This window comes from Salminus brasiliensis, chromosome 16 (assembly GCF_030463535.1).
Source record: "Salminus brasiliensis chromosome 16, fSalBra1.hap2, whole genome shotgun sequence".
NCBI classification, from domain to species: domain Eukaryota; kingdom Metazoa; phylum Chordata; class Actinopteri; order Characiformes; family Bryconidae; genus Salminus; species Salminus brasiliensis.
In genome coordinates, this window is record NC_132893.1 from 10214678 (window position 1) to 10229944 (window position 15267).

Genomic DNA, 15267 nt, shown 5'->3' on the forward strand with positions numbered 1-15267 from the left:
AACCGCTGTAGAACATGCGGTAAAATGTCTTTTTTTCTGTTCAGAATATTGAAAAGGTTTAAATAATTGAGCAGTTTGTGCAGAAAACCTTTTCACAGTGTCAGAAGCACCAAAATGACAAATAAGCGTATTTCTACAGTCTGTGCTTAAAACATCATGTTCGTTCTGTACCTTTGAGTAAAATGTTTTGCTTTTACTGTTAACCATATTGTGAGGGTTTCAACCGCTGTAGAACATGTTTAGAAAGTGTTTTCACAACGTCAAAACGACAAATGAACGCATTTGTTCAGTCTGGGATGATAAAGTCATGTTCGTGATTCACCTTTGAGTAAAATGTTTTGCCTTTACTGTGAACAATATTGTGAGCATTTCAACCGCTGTAGAACATGTGTAGAAAGTGTTTTTGCAGTGTAAGGAGCGCCAAAACGAGAAATGAGAGCATTTGTTCAGTCTGTGCTTAAAACATTATGTTCGTTCTGTACCTTTGAATAAAATGTCTTGCTTTTACTGTTAACAATATTGTGAGCATTTCAACCGCTGTAGAACATGTGTAGAAAGTGTTTTTGCAGTGTAAGGAGCGCCAAAACGACAAATGAACGCATTTGTTCAATCTGGGTGGAAATATCATGTCCTTTCTCTATACCTTTAATGAAAATGATTTGCTTTTTACTGTTACAAATGTTTGAACCGCTGTAAAACCTGTGCACAAAGTCTTTTCACACTGTAAGAAGCGCTGAAATGACAAATGAACGCTTTTATTCAGTCTGGGCTGAAAATGTCATGTTCATTCTGTACCTTTTAATAAAATGTCTTGCTTTTACTGTTAACAATATTGCGAGCGTTTCAACCGCTGTAGAACATGCGGTAAAATGTCTTTTTTTCTGTTCAGAATATTGAAAAGGTTTAAATAATTGAGCAGTTTGTGCAGAAAACCTTTTCACAGTGTCAGAAGCACCAAAATGACAAATAAGCGTATTTCTACAGTCTGTGCTTAAAACATCATGTTCGTTCTGTACCTTTGAGTAAAATGTTTTGCTTTTACTGTTAACCATATTGTGAGGGTTTCAACCGCTGTAGAACATGTTTAGAAAGTGTTTTCACAGCGTCAAAACGACAAATGAACGCATTTGTTCAGTCTGGGATGATAAAGTCATGTTCGTGATTCACCTTTGAGTAAAATGTTTTGCCTTTACTGTGAACAATATTGTGAGCATTTCAACCGCTGTAGAACATGTGTAGAAAGTGTTTTTGCAGTGTAAGGATCGCCAAAACGAGAAATGAGAGCATTTGTTCAGTCTGTGCTTAAAACATTATGTTCGTTCTGTACCTTTGAATAAAATGTCTTGCTTTTACTGTTAACAATATTGTGAGCATTTCAACCGCTGTAGAACATGTGTAGAAAGTGTTTTTGCAGTGTAAGGAGCGCCAAAACGACAAATGAACGCATTTGTTCAATCTGGGTGGAAATATCATGTCCTTTCTCTATACCTTTAATGAAAATGATTTGCTTTTTACTGTTACAAATGTTTGAACCGCTGTAAAACCTGTGCACAAAGTCTTTTCACACTGTAAGAAGCGCTGAAATGACAAATGAACGCTTTTATTCAGTCTGGGCTGAAAATGTCATGTTCATTCTGTACCTTTTAATAAAATGTCTTGCTTTTACTGTTAACAATATTGCGAGCGTTTCAACCGCTGTAGAACATGCGGTAAAATGTCTTTTTTTCTGTTCAGAATATTGAAAAGGTTTAAATAATTGAGCAGTTTGTGCAGAAAACCTTTTCACAGTGTCAGAAGCACCAAAATGACAAATAAGCGTATTTCTGCAGTCTGTGCTTAAAACATCATGTTCGTTCTGTACCTTTGAATAAAATGTCTTGCTTTTACTGTTAACAATATTGTTTGTGCAGAAAACCTTTTCACAGTGTCAGAAGCACCAAAATGACAAATAAGCGTATTTCTGCAGTCTGTGCTTAAAACATCATGTTCGTTCTGTACCTTTGAGTAAAATGTTTTGCTTTTACTGTTAACCATATTATGAGCGTTTCAACCGCTGTAGAACATGTTTAGAAAGTGTTTTCACAGCGTCAAAACGACAAATGAACGCATTTGTTCAGTCTGGGATGATAAAGTCATGTTCGTGATTCACCTTTGAGTAAAATGTTTTGCCTTTACTGTGAACAATATTGTGAGCATTTCAACCGCTGTAGAACATGTGTAGAAAGTGTTTTTGCAGTGTAAGGAGCGCCAAAACGAGAAATGAGAGCATTTGTTCAGTCTGTGCTTAAAACATTATGTTCGTTCTGTACCTTCGAATAAAATGTCTTGCTTTTACTGTTAACAATATTGTGAGCATTTCAACCGCTGTAGAACATGTGTAGAAAGTGTTTTTGCAGTGTAAGGAGCGCCAAAACGACAAATGAACGCATTTGTTCAATCTGGGTGGAAATATCATGTCCTTTCTCTATACCTTTAATGAAAATGATTTGCTTTTTACTGTTACAAATGTTTGAACCGCTGTAAAACCTGTGCACAAAGTCTTTTCACACTGTAAGAAGCGCTGAAATGACAAATGAACGCTTTTATTCAGTCTGGGCTGAAAATGTCATGTTCATTCTGTACCTTTGAATAAAATGTCTTGCTTTTACTGTTAACAATATTGCGAGCGTTTCAACCGCTGTAGAACATGTGTAGAAAGTGTTTTTGCAGCGTCAAAACGACAAATGAACGCATTTGTTTAGTCTGGGATGAAAACGTCATGTTCGTGATTCACCTTTGAGTAAAATGTTTTGCCGTTACTGTGAGCATTTCAACCGCTGTAGAACATGTGTAGAAAGTGTTTTTGCAGTGTAAGGAGCGCCAAAACGACAAATGAACGCATTTGTTCAATATGGGTGGAAATATCATGTCCTTTCTCTATACCTTTAATGAAAATGATTTGCTTTTTACTGTTACAAATGTTTGAACCGCTGTAAAACCTGTGCACAAAGTCTTTTCACACTGTAAGAAGCGCTGAAATGACAAATGAACGCTTTTATTCAGTCTGGGCTGAAAATGTCATGTTCATTCTGTACCTTTTAATAAAATGTCTTGCTTTTACTGTTAACAATATTGCGAGCGTTTCAACCGCTGTAGAACATGCGGTAAAATGTCTTTTTTTCTGTTCAGAATATTGAAAAGGTTTAAATAATTGAGCAGTTTGTGCAGAAAACCTTTTCACAGTGTCAGAAGCACCAAAATGACAAATAAGCGTATTTCTACAGTCTGTGCTTAAAACATCATGTTCGTTCTGTAACTTTGAGTAAAATGTTTTGCTTTTACTGTTAACCATTATTGTGAGGGTTTCAACCGCTGTAGAACATGTTTAGAAAGTGTTTTCACAGCGTCAAAACGACAAATGAACGCATTTGTTCAGTCTGGGATGATAAAGTCATGTTCGTGATTCACCTTTGAGTAAAATGTTTTGCCTTTACTGTGAACAATATTGTGAGCATTTCAACAGCTGTAGAACATGTGTAGAAAGTGTTTTTGCAGTGTAAGGAGCACCAAAACGAGAAATGAGAGCATTTGTTCAGTCTGTGCTTAAAACATTATGTTCGTTCTGTACCTTTGAATAAAATGTCTTGCTTTTACTGTTAACAATATTGTGAGCATTTCAACCGCTGTAGAACATGTGTAGAAAGTGTTTTTGCAGTGTAAGGAGCGCCAAAACGACAAATGAACGCATTTGTTCAATCTGGGTGGAAATATCATGTCCTTTCTCTATACCTTTAATGAAAATGATTTGCTTTTTACTGTTACAAATGTTTGAACCGCTGTAAAACCTGTGCACAAAGTCTTTTCACACTGTAAGAAGCGCTGAAATGACAAATGAACGCTTTTATTCAGTCTGGGCTGAAAATGTCATGTTCATTCTGTACCTTTTAATAAAATGTCTTGCTTTTACTGTTAACAATATTGCGAGCGTTTCAACCGCTGTAGAACATGCGGTAAAATGTCTTTTTTTCTGTTCAGAATATTGAAAAGGTTTAAATAATTGAGCAGTTTGTGCAGAAAACCTTTTCACAGTGTCAGAAGCACCAAAATGACAAATAAGCGTATTTCTACAGTCTGTGCTTAAAACATCATGTTCGTTCTGTACCTTTGAGTAAAATGTTTTGCTTTTACTGTTAACCATATTGTGAGGGTTTCAACCGCTGTAGAACATGTTTAGAAAGTGTTTTCACAACGTCAAAACGACAAATGAACGCATTTGTTCAGTCTGGGATGATAAAGTCATGTTCGTGATTCACCTTTGAGTAAAATGTTTTGCCTTTACTGTGAACAATATTGTGAGCATTTCAACCGCTGTAGAACATGTGTAGAAAGTGTTTTTGCAGTGTAAGGAGCGCCAAAACGAGAAATGAGAGCATTTGTTCAGTCTGTGCTTAAAACATTATGTTCGTTCTGTACCTTTGAATAAAATGTCTTGCTTTTACTGTTAACAATATTGTGAGCATTTCAACCGCTGTAGAACATGTGTAGAAAGTGTTTTTGCAGTGTAAGGAGCGCCAAAACGACAAATGAACGCATTTGTTCAATCTGGGTGGAAATATCATGTCCTTTCTCTATACCTTTAATGAAAATGATTTGCTTTTTACTGTTACAAATGTTTGAACCGCTGTAAAACCTGTGCACAAAGTCTTTTCACACTGTAAGAAGCGCTGAAATGACAAATGAACGCTTTTATTCAGTCTGGGCTGAAAATGTCATGTTCATTCTGTACCTTTTAATAAAATGTCTTGCTTTTACTGTTAACAATATTGCGAGCGTTTCAACCGCTGTAGAACATGTGTAGAAAGTGTTTTTGCAGCGTCAAAACGACAAATGAACGCATTTGTTCAGTCTGGGATGAAAACGTCATGTTCGTGATTCACCTTTGAGTAAAATGTTTTGCCGTTACTGTGAGCATTTCAACCGCTGTAGAACATGTGTAGAAAGTGTTTTTGCAGTGTAAGGAGCGCCAAAACGACAAATGAACGCATTTGTTCAATCTGGGTGGAAATATCATGTCCTTTCTCTATACCTTTAATGAAAATGATTTGCTTTTTACTGTTACAAATGTTTGAACCGCTGTAAAACCTGTGCACAAAGTCTTTTCACACTGTAAGAAGCGCTGAAATGACAAATGAACGCTTTTATTCAGTCTGGGCTGAAAATGTCATGTTCATTCTGTACCTTTTAATAAAATGTCTTGCTTTTACTGTTAACAATATTGCGAGCGTTTCAACCGCTGTAGAACATGTGTAGAAAGTGTTTTTGCAGCGTCAAAACGACAAATGAACGCATTTGTTCAGTCTGGGATGAAAACGTCATGTTCGTGATTCACCTTTGAGTAAAATGTTTTGCCGTTACTGTGAGCATTTCAACCGCTGTAGAACATGTGTAGAAAGTGTTTTTGCAGTGTAAGGAGCTCCAAAACGACAAATGAACGCATTTGTTCAATCTGGGTGGAAATATCATGTCCTTTCTCTATACCTTTAATGAAAATGATTTGCTTTTTACTGTTACAAATGTTTGAACCGCTGTAAAACCTGTGCACAAAGTCTTTTCACACTGTAAGAAGCGCTGAAATGACAAATGAACGCTTTTATTCAGTCTGGGCTGAAAATGTCATGTTCATTCTGTACCTTTTAATAAAATGTCTTGCTTTTACTGTTAACAATATTGCGAGCGTTTCAACCGCTGTAGAACATGCGGTAAAATGTCTTTTTTTCTGTTCAGAATATTGAAAAGGTTTAAATAATTGAGCAGTTTGTGCAGAAAACCTTTTCACAGTGTCAGAAGCACCAAAATGACAAATAAGCGTATTTCTACAGTCTGTGCTTAAAACATCATGTTCATTCTGTACCTTTGAGTAAAATGTTTTGCTTTTACTGTTAACCATATTGTGAGGGTTTCAACCGCTGTAGAACATGTTTAGAAAGTGTTTTCACAGCGTCAAAACGACAAATGAACGCATTTGTTCAGTCTGGGATGATAAAGTCATGTTCGTGATTCACCTTTGAGTAAAATGTTTTGCCTTTACTGTGAACAATATTGTGAGCATTTCAACCGCTGTAGAACATGTGTAGAAAGTGTTTTTGCAGTGTAAGGAGCGCCAAAACGAGAAATGAACGCATTTGTTCAGTCTGGGATGAAAACGTCATGTTCGTGATTCACCTTTGAGTAAAATGTTTTGCCGTTACTGTGAGCATTTCAACCGCTGTAGAACATGTGTAGAAAGTGTTTTTGCAGTGTAAGGAGCGCCAAAACGACAAATGAACGCATTTGTTCAATCTGGGTGGAAATATCATGTCCTTTCTCTATACCTTTAATGAAAATGATTTGCTTTTTACTGTTACAAATGTTTGAACCGCTGTAAAACCTGTGCACAAAGTCTTTTCACACTGTAAGAAGCGCTGAAATGACAAATGAACGCTTTTATTCAGTCTGGGCTGAAAATGTCATGTTCATTCTGTACCTTTTAATAAAATGTCTTGCTTTTACTGTTAACAATATTGCGAGCGTTTCAACCGCTGTAGAACATGCGGTAAAATGTCTTTTTTTCTGTTCAGAATATTGAAAAGGTTTAAATAATTGAGCAGTTTGTGCAGAAAACCTTTTCACAGTGTCAGAAGCACCAAAATGACAAATAAGCGTATTTCTACAGTCTGTGCTTAAAACATCATGTTCGTTCTGTACCTTTGAGTAAAATGTTTTGCTTTTACTGTTAACCATATTGTGAGGGTTTCAACCGCTGTAGAACATGTTTAGAAAGTGTTTTCACAACGTCAAAACGACAAATGAACGCATTTGTTCAGTCTGGGATGATAAAGTCATGTTCGTGATTCACCTTTGAGTAAAATGTTTTGCCTTTACTGTGAACAATATTGTGAGCATTTCAACCGCTGTAGAACATGTGTAGAAAGTGTTTTTGCAGTGTAAGGAGCGCCAAAACGAGAAATGAGAGCATTTGTTCAGTCTGTGCTTAAAACATTATGTTCGTTCTGTACCTTTGAATAAAATGTCTTGCTTTTACTGTTAACAATATTGTGAGCATTTCAACCGCTGTAGAACATGTGTAGAAAGTGTTTTTGCAGTGTAAGGAGCGCCAAAACGACAAATGAACGCATTTGTTCAATCTGGGTGGAAATATCATGTCCTTTCTCTATACCTTTAATGAAAATGATTTGCTTTTTACTGTTACAAATGTTTGAACCGCTGTAAAACCTGTGCACAAAGTCTTTTCACACTGTAAGAAGCGCTGAAATGACAAATGAACGCTTTTATTCAGTCTGGGCTGAAAATGTCATGTTCATTCTGTACCTTTTAATAAAATGTCTTGCTTTTACTGTTAACAATATTGCGAGCGTTTCAACCGCTGTAGAACATGTGTAGAAAGTGTTTTTGCAGCGTCAAAACGACAAATGAACGCATTTGTTCAGTCTGGGATGAAAACGTCATGTTCGTGATTCACCTTTGAGTAAAATGTTTTGCCGTTACTGTGAGCATTTCAACCGCTGTAGAACATGTGTAGAAAGTGTTTTTGCAGTGTAAGGAGCGCCAAAACGACAAATGAACGCATTTGTTCAATCTGGGTGGAAATATCATGTCCTTTCTCTATACCTTTAATGAAAATGATTTGCTTTTTACTGTTACAAATGTTTGAACCGCTGTAAAACCTGTGCACAAAGTCTTTTCACACTGTAAGAAGCGCTGAAATGACAAATGAACGCTTTTATTCAGTCTGGGCTGAAAATGTCATGTTCATTCTGTACCTTTTAATAAAATGTCTTGCTTTTACTGTTAACAATATTGCGAGCGTTTCAACCGCTGTAGAACATGCGGTGAAATGTCTTTTTTTCTGTTCAGAATATTGAAAAGGTTTAAATAATTGAGCAGTTTGTGGAGAAAACCTTTTCACAGTGTCAGAAGCACCAAAATGACAAATAAGCGTATTTCTACAGTCTGTGCTTAAAACATCATGTTCGTTCTGTACCTTTGAGTAAAATGTTTTGCTTTTACTGTTAACCATATTGTGAGGGTTTCAACCGCTGTAGAACATGTTTAGAAAGTGTTTTCACAACGTCAAAACGACAAATGAACGCATTTGTTCAGTCTGGGATGATAAAGTCATGTTCGTGATTCACCTTTGAGTAAAATGTTTTGCCTTTACTGTGAACAATATTGTGAGCATTTCAACCGCTGTAGAACATGTGTAGAAAGTGTTTTTGCAGTGTAAGGAGCGCCAAAACGAGAAATGAGAGCATTTGTTCAGTCTGTGCTTAAAACATTATGTTCGTTCTGTACCTTTGAATAAAATGTCTTGCTTTTACTGTTAACAATATTGTGAGCATTTCAACCGCTGTAGAACATGTGTAGAAAGTGTTTTTGCAGTGTAAGGAGCGCCAAAACGACAAATGAACGCATTTGTTCAATCTGGGTGGAAATATCATGTCCTTTCTCTATACCTTTAATGAAAATGATTTGCTTTTTACTGTTACAAATGTTTGAACCGCTGTAAAACCTGTGCACAAAGTCTTTTCACACTGTAAGAAGCGCTGAAATGACAAATGAACGCTTTTATTCAGTCTGGGCTGAAAATGTCATGTTCATTCTGTACCTTTTAATAAAATGTCTTGCTTTTACTGTTAACAATATTGCGAGCGTTTCAACCGCTGTAGAACATGCGGTAAAATGTCTTTTTTTCTGTTCAGAATATTGAAAAGGTTTAAATAATTGAGCAGTTTGTGCAGAAAACCTTTTCACAGTGTCAGAAGCACCAAAATGACAAATAAGCGTATTTCTACAGTCTGTGCTTAAAACATCATGTTCGTTCTGTACCTTTGAGTAAAATGTTTTGCTTTTACTGTTAACCATATTGTGAGGGTTTCAACCGCTGTAGAACATGTTTAGAAAGTGTTTTCACAACGTCAAAACGACAAATGAACGCATTTGTTCAGTCTGGGATGATAAAGTCATGTTCGTGATTCACCTTTGAGTAAAATGTTTTGCCTTTACTGTGAACAATATTGTGAGCATTTCAACCGCTGTAGAACATGTGTAGAAAGTGTTTTTGCAGTGTAAGGAGCGCCAAAACGAGAAATGAGAGCATTTGTTCAGTCTGTGCTTAAAACATTATGTTCGTTCTGTACCTTTGAATAAAATGTCTTGCTTTTACTGTTAACAATATTGTGAGCATTTCAACCGCTGTAGAACATGTGTAGAAAGTGTTTTTGCAGTGTAAGGAGCGCCAAAACGACAAATGAACGCATTTGTTCAATCTGGGTGGAAATATCATGTCCTTTCTCTATACCTTTAATGAAAATGATTTGCTTTTTACTGTTACAAATGTTTGAACCGCTGTAAAACCTGTGCACAAAGTCTTTTCACACTGTAAGAAGCGCTGAAATGACAAATGAACGCTTTTATTCAGTCTGGGCTGAAAATGTCATGTTCATTCTGTACCTTTTAATAAAATGTCTTGCTTTTACTGTTAACAATATTGCGAGCGTTTCAACCGCTGTAGAACATGCGGTAAAATGTCTTTTTTTCTGTTCAGAATATTGAAAAGGTTTAAATAATTGAGCAGTTTGTGCAGAAAACCTTTTCACAGTGTCAGAAGCACCAAAATGACAAATAAGCGTATTTCTACAGTCTGTGCTTAAAACATCATGTTCGTTCTGTACCTTTGAGTAAAATGTTTTGCTTTTACTGTTAACCATATTGTGAGGGTTTCAACCGCTGTAGAACATGTTTAGAAAGTGTTTTCACAACGTCAAAACTACAAATGAACGCATTTGTTCAGTCTGGGATGATAAAGTCATGTTCGTGATTCACCTTTGAGTAAAATGTTTTGCCTTTACTGTGAACAATATTGTGAGCATTTCAACCGCTGTAGAACATGTGTAGAAAGTGTTTTTGCAGTGTAAGGAGCGCCAAAACGACAAATGAACGCATTTGTTCAATCTGGGTGGAAATATCATGTCCTTTCTCTATACCTTTAATGAAAATGATTTGCTTTTTACTGTTACAAATGTTTGAACCGCTGTAAAACCTGTGCACAAAGTCTTTTCACACTGTAAGAAGCGCTGAAATGACAAATGAACGCTTTTATTCAGTCTGGGCTGAAAATGTCATGTTCATTCTGTACCTTTTAATAAAATGTCTTGCTTTTACTGTTAACAATATTGCGAGCGTTTCAACCGCTGTAGAACATGTGTAGAAAGTGTTTTTGCAGCGTCAAAACGACAAATGAACGCATTTGTTCAGTCTGGGATGAAAACGTCATGTTCGTGATTCACCTTTGAGTAAAATGTTTTGCCGTTACTGTGAGCATTTCAACCGCTGTAGAACATGTGTAGAAAGTGTTTTTGCAGTGTAAGGAGCGCCAAAACGACAAATGAACGCATTTGTTCAATCTGGGTGGAAATATCATGTCCTTTCTCTATACCTTTAATGAAAATGATTTGCTTTTTACTGTTACAAATGTTTGAACCGCTGTAAAACCTGTGCACAAAGTCTTTTCACACTGTAAGAAGCGCTGAAATGACAAATGAACGCTTTTATTCAGTCTGGGCTGAAAATTTCATGTTCATTCTGTACCTTTTAATAAAATGTCTTGCTTTTACTGTTAACAATATTGCGAGCGTTTCAACCGCTGTAGAACATGCGGTAAAATGTCTTTTTTTCTGTTCAGAATATTGAAAAGGTTTAAATAATTGAGCAGTTTGTGCAGAAAACCTTTTCACAGTGTCAGAAGCACCAAAATGACAAATAAGCGTATTTCTACAGTCTGTGCTTAAAACATCATGTTCATTCTGTACCTTTGAGTAAAATGTTTTGCTTTTACTGTTAACCATATTGTGAGGGTTTCAACCGCTGTAGAACATGTTTAGAAAGTGTTTTCACAGCGTCAAAACGACAAATGAACGCATTTGTTCAGTCTGGGATGATAAAGTCATGTTCGTGATTCACCTTTGAGTAAAATGTTTTGCCTTTACTGTGAACAATATTGTGAGCATTTCAACCGCTGTAGAACATGTGTAGAAAGTGTTTTTGCAGTGTAAGGAGCGCCAAAACGAGAAATGAACGCATTTGTTCAGTCTGGGATGAAAACGTTATGTTCGTGATTCACCTTTGAGTAAAATGTTTTGCCGTTACTGTGAGCATTTCAACCGCTGTAGAACATGTGTAGAAAGTGTTTTTGCAGTGTAAGGAGCGCCAAAACGACAAATGAACGCATTTGTTCAATCTGGGTGGAAATATCATGTCCTTTCTCTATACCTTTAATGAAAATGATTTGCTTTTTACTGTTACAAATGTTTGAACCGCTGTAAAACCTGTGCACAAAGTCTTTTCACACTGTAAGAAGCGCTGAAATGACAAATGAACGCTTTTATTCAGTCTGGGCTGAAAATGTCATGTTCATTCTGTACCTTTTAATAAAATGTCTTGCTTTTACTGTTAACAATATTGCGAGCGTTTCAACCGCTGTAGAACATGTGTAGAAAGTGTTTTTGCAGCGTCAAAACGACAAATGAACGCATTTGTTCAGTCTGGGATGAAAACGTCATGTTCGTGATTCACCTTTGAGTAAAATGTTTTGCCGTTACTGTGAGCATTTCAACCGCTGTAGAACATGTGTAGAAAGTGTTTTTGCAGTGTAAGGAGCGCCAAAACGACAAATGAACGCATTTGTTCAATCTGGGTGGAAATATCATGTCCTTTCTCTATACCTTTAATGAAAATGATTTGCTTTTTACTGTTACAAATGTTTGAACCGCTGTAAAACCTGTGCACAAAGTCTTTTCACACTGTAAGAAGCGCTGAAATGACAAATGAACGCTTTTATTCAGTCTGGGCTAAAAATGTCATGTTCATTCTGTACCTTTTAATAAAATGTCTTGCTTTTACTGTTAACAATATTGCGAGCGTTTCAACCGCTGTAGAACATGCGGTAAAATGTCTTTTTTTCTGTTCAGAATATTGAAAAGGTTTAAATAATTGAGCAGTTTGTGCAGAAAACCTTTTCACAGTGTCAGAAGCACCAAAATGACAAATAAGCGTATTTCTACAGTCTGTGCTTAAAACATCATGTTCATTCTGTACCTTTGAGTAAAATGTTTTGCTTTTACTGTTAACCATATTGTGAGGGTTTCAACCGCTGTAGAACATGTTTAGAAAGTGTTTTCACAGCGTCAAAACGACAAATGAACGCATTTGTTCAGTCTGGGATGATAAAGTCATGTTCGTGATTCACCTTTGAGTAAAATGTTTTGCCTTTACTGTGAACAATATTGTGAGCATTTCAACCGCTGTAGAACATGTGTAGAAAGTGTTTTTGCAGTGTAAGGAGCGCCAAAACGAGAAATGAACGCATTTGTTCAGTCTGGGATGAAAACGTCATGTTCGTGATTCACCTTTGAGTAAAATGTTTTGCCGTTACTGTGAGCATTTCAACCGCTGTAGAACATGTGTAGAAAGTGTTTTTGCAGTGTAAGGAGCGCCAAAACGACAAATGAACGCATTTGTTCAATCTGGGTGGAAATATCATGTCCTTTCTCTATACCTTTAATGAAAATGATTTGCTTTTTACTGTTACAAATGTTTGAACCGCTGTAAAACCTGTGCACAAAGTCTTTTCACACTGTAAGAAGCGCTGAAATGACAAATGAACGCTTTTATTCAGTCTGGGCTGAAAATGTCATGTTCATTCTGTACCTTTTAATAAAATGTCTTGCTTTTACTGTTAACAATATTGCGAGCGTTTCAACCGCTGTAGAACATGCGGTAAAATGTCTTTTTTTCTGTTCAGAATATTGAAAAGGTTTAAATAATTGAGCAGTTTGTGCAGAAAACCTTTTCACAGTGTCAGAAGCACCAAAATGACAAATAAGCGTATTTCTACAGTCTGTGCTTAAAACATCATGTTCATTCTGTACCTTTGAGTAAAATGTTTTGCTTTTACTGTTAACCATATTGTGAGGGTTTCAACCGCTGTAGAACATGTTTAGAAAGTGTTTTCACAGCGTCAAAACGACAAATGAACGCATTTGTTCAGTCTGGGATGATAAAGTCATGTTCGTGATTCACCTTTGAGTAAAATGTTTTGCCTTTACTGTGAACAATATTGTGAGCATTTCAACCGCTGTAGAACATGTGTAGAAAGTGTTTTTGCAGTGTAAGGAGCGCCAAAACGAGAAATGAACGCATTTGTTCAGTCTGGGATGAAAACGTTATGTTCGTGATTCACCTTTGAGTAAAATGTTTTGCCGTTACTGTGAGCATTTCAACCGCTGTAGAACATGTGTAGAAAGTGTTTTTGCAGTGTAAGGAGCGCCAAAACGACAAATGAACGCATTTGTTCAATCTGGGTGGAAATATCATGTCCTTTCTCTATACCTTTAATGAAAATGATTTGCTTTTTACTGTTACAAATGTTTGAACCGCTGTAAAACCTGTGCACAAAGTCTTTTCACACTGTAAGAAGCGCTGAAATGACAAATGAACGCTTTTATTCAGTCTGGGCTGAAAATGTCATGTTCATTCTGTACCTTTTAATAAAATGTCTTGCTTTTACTGTTAACAATATTGCGAGCGTTTCAACCGCTGTAGAACATGTGTAGAAAGTGTTTTTGCAGCGTCAAAACGACAAATGAACGCATTTGTTCAGTCTGGGATAAAAACGTCATGTTCGTGATTCACCTTTGAGTAAAATGTTTTGCCGTTACTGTGAGCATTTCAACCGCTGTAGAACATGTGTAGAAAGTGTTTTTGCAGTGTAAGGAGCGCCAAAACGACAAATGAACGCATTTGTTCAATCTGGGTGGAAATATCATGTCCTTTCTCTATACCTTTAATGAAAATGATTTGCTTTTTACTGTTACAAATGTTTGAACCGCTGTAAAACCTGTGCACAAAGTCTTTTCACACTGTAAGAAGCGCTGAAATGACAAATGAACGCTTTTATTCAGTCTGGGCTGAAAATGTCATGTTCATTCTGTACCTTTTAATAAAATGTCTTGCTTTTACTGTTAACAATATTGCGAGCGTTTCAACCGCTGTAGAACATGCGGTAAAATGTCTTTTTTTCTGTTCAGAATATTGAAAAGGTTTAAATAATTGAGCAGTTTGTGCAGAAAACCTTTTCACAGTGTCAGAAGCACCAAAATGACAAATAAGCGTATTTCTACAGTCTGTGCTTAAAACATCATGTTCATTCTGTACCTTTGAGTAAAATGTTTTGCTTTTACTGTTAACCATATTGTGAGGGTTTCAACCGCTGTAGAACATGTTTAGAAAGTGTTTTCACAGCGTCAAAACGACAAATGAACGCATTTGTTCAGTCTGGGATGATAAAGTCATGTTCGTGATTCACCTTTGAGTAAAATGTTTTGCCTTTACTGTGAACAATATTGTGAGCATTTCAACCGCTGTAGAACATGTGTAGAAAGTGTTTTTGCAGTGTAAGGAGCGCCAAAACGAGAAATGAACGCATTTGTTCAGTCTGGGATGAAAACGTCATGTTCGTGATTCACCTTTGAGTAAAATGTTTTGCCGTTACTGTGAGCATTTCAACCGCTGTAGAACATGTGTAGAAAGTGTTTTTGCAGTGTAAGGAGCGCCAAAACGACAAATGAACGCATTTGTTCAATCTGGGTGGAAATATCATGTCCTTTCTCTATACCTTTAATGAAAATGATTTGCTTTTTACTGTTACAAATGTTTGAACCGCTGTAAAACCTGTGCACAAAGTCTTTTCACACTGTAAGAAGCGCTGAAATGACAAATGAACGCTTTTATTCAGTCTGGGCTGAAAATGTCATGTTCATTCTGTACCTTTTAATAAAATGTCTTGCTTTTACTGTTAACAATATTGCGAGCGTTTCAACCGCTGTAGAACATGCGGTAAAATGTCTTTTTTTCTGTTCAGAATATTGAAAAGGTTTAAATAATTGAGCAGTTTGTGCAGAAATCCTTTTCACAGTGTCAGAAGCACCAAAATGACAAATAAGCGTATTTCTACAGTCTGTGCTTAAAACATCATGTTCGTTCTGTACCTTTGAGTAAAATGTTTTGCTTTTACTGTTAACCATATTGTGAGGGTTTCAACCGCTGTAGAACATGTTTAGAAAGTGTTTTCACAACGTCAAAACGACAAATGAACGCATTTGTTCAGTCTGGGATGATAAAGTCATGTTCGTGATTCACCTTTGAGTAAAATGTTTTACCTTTACTGTGAAC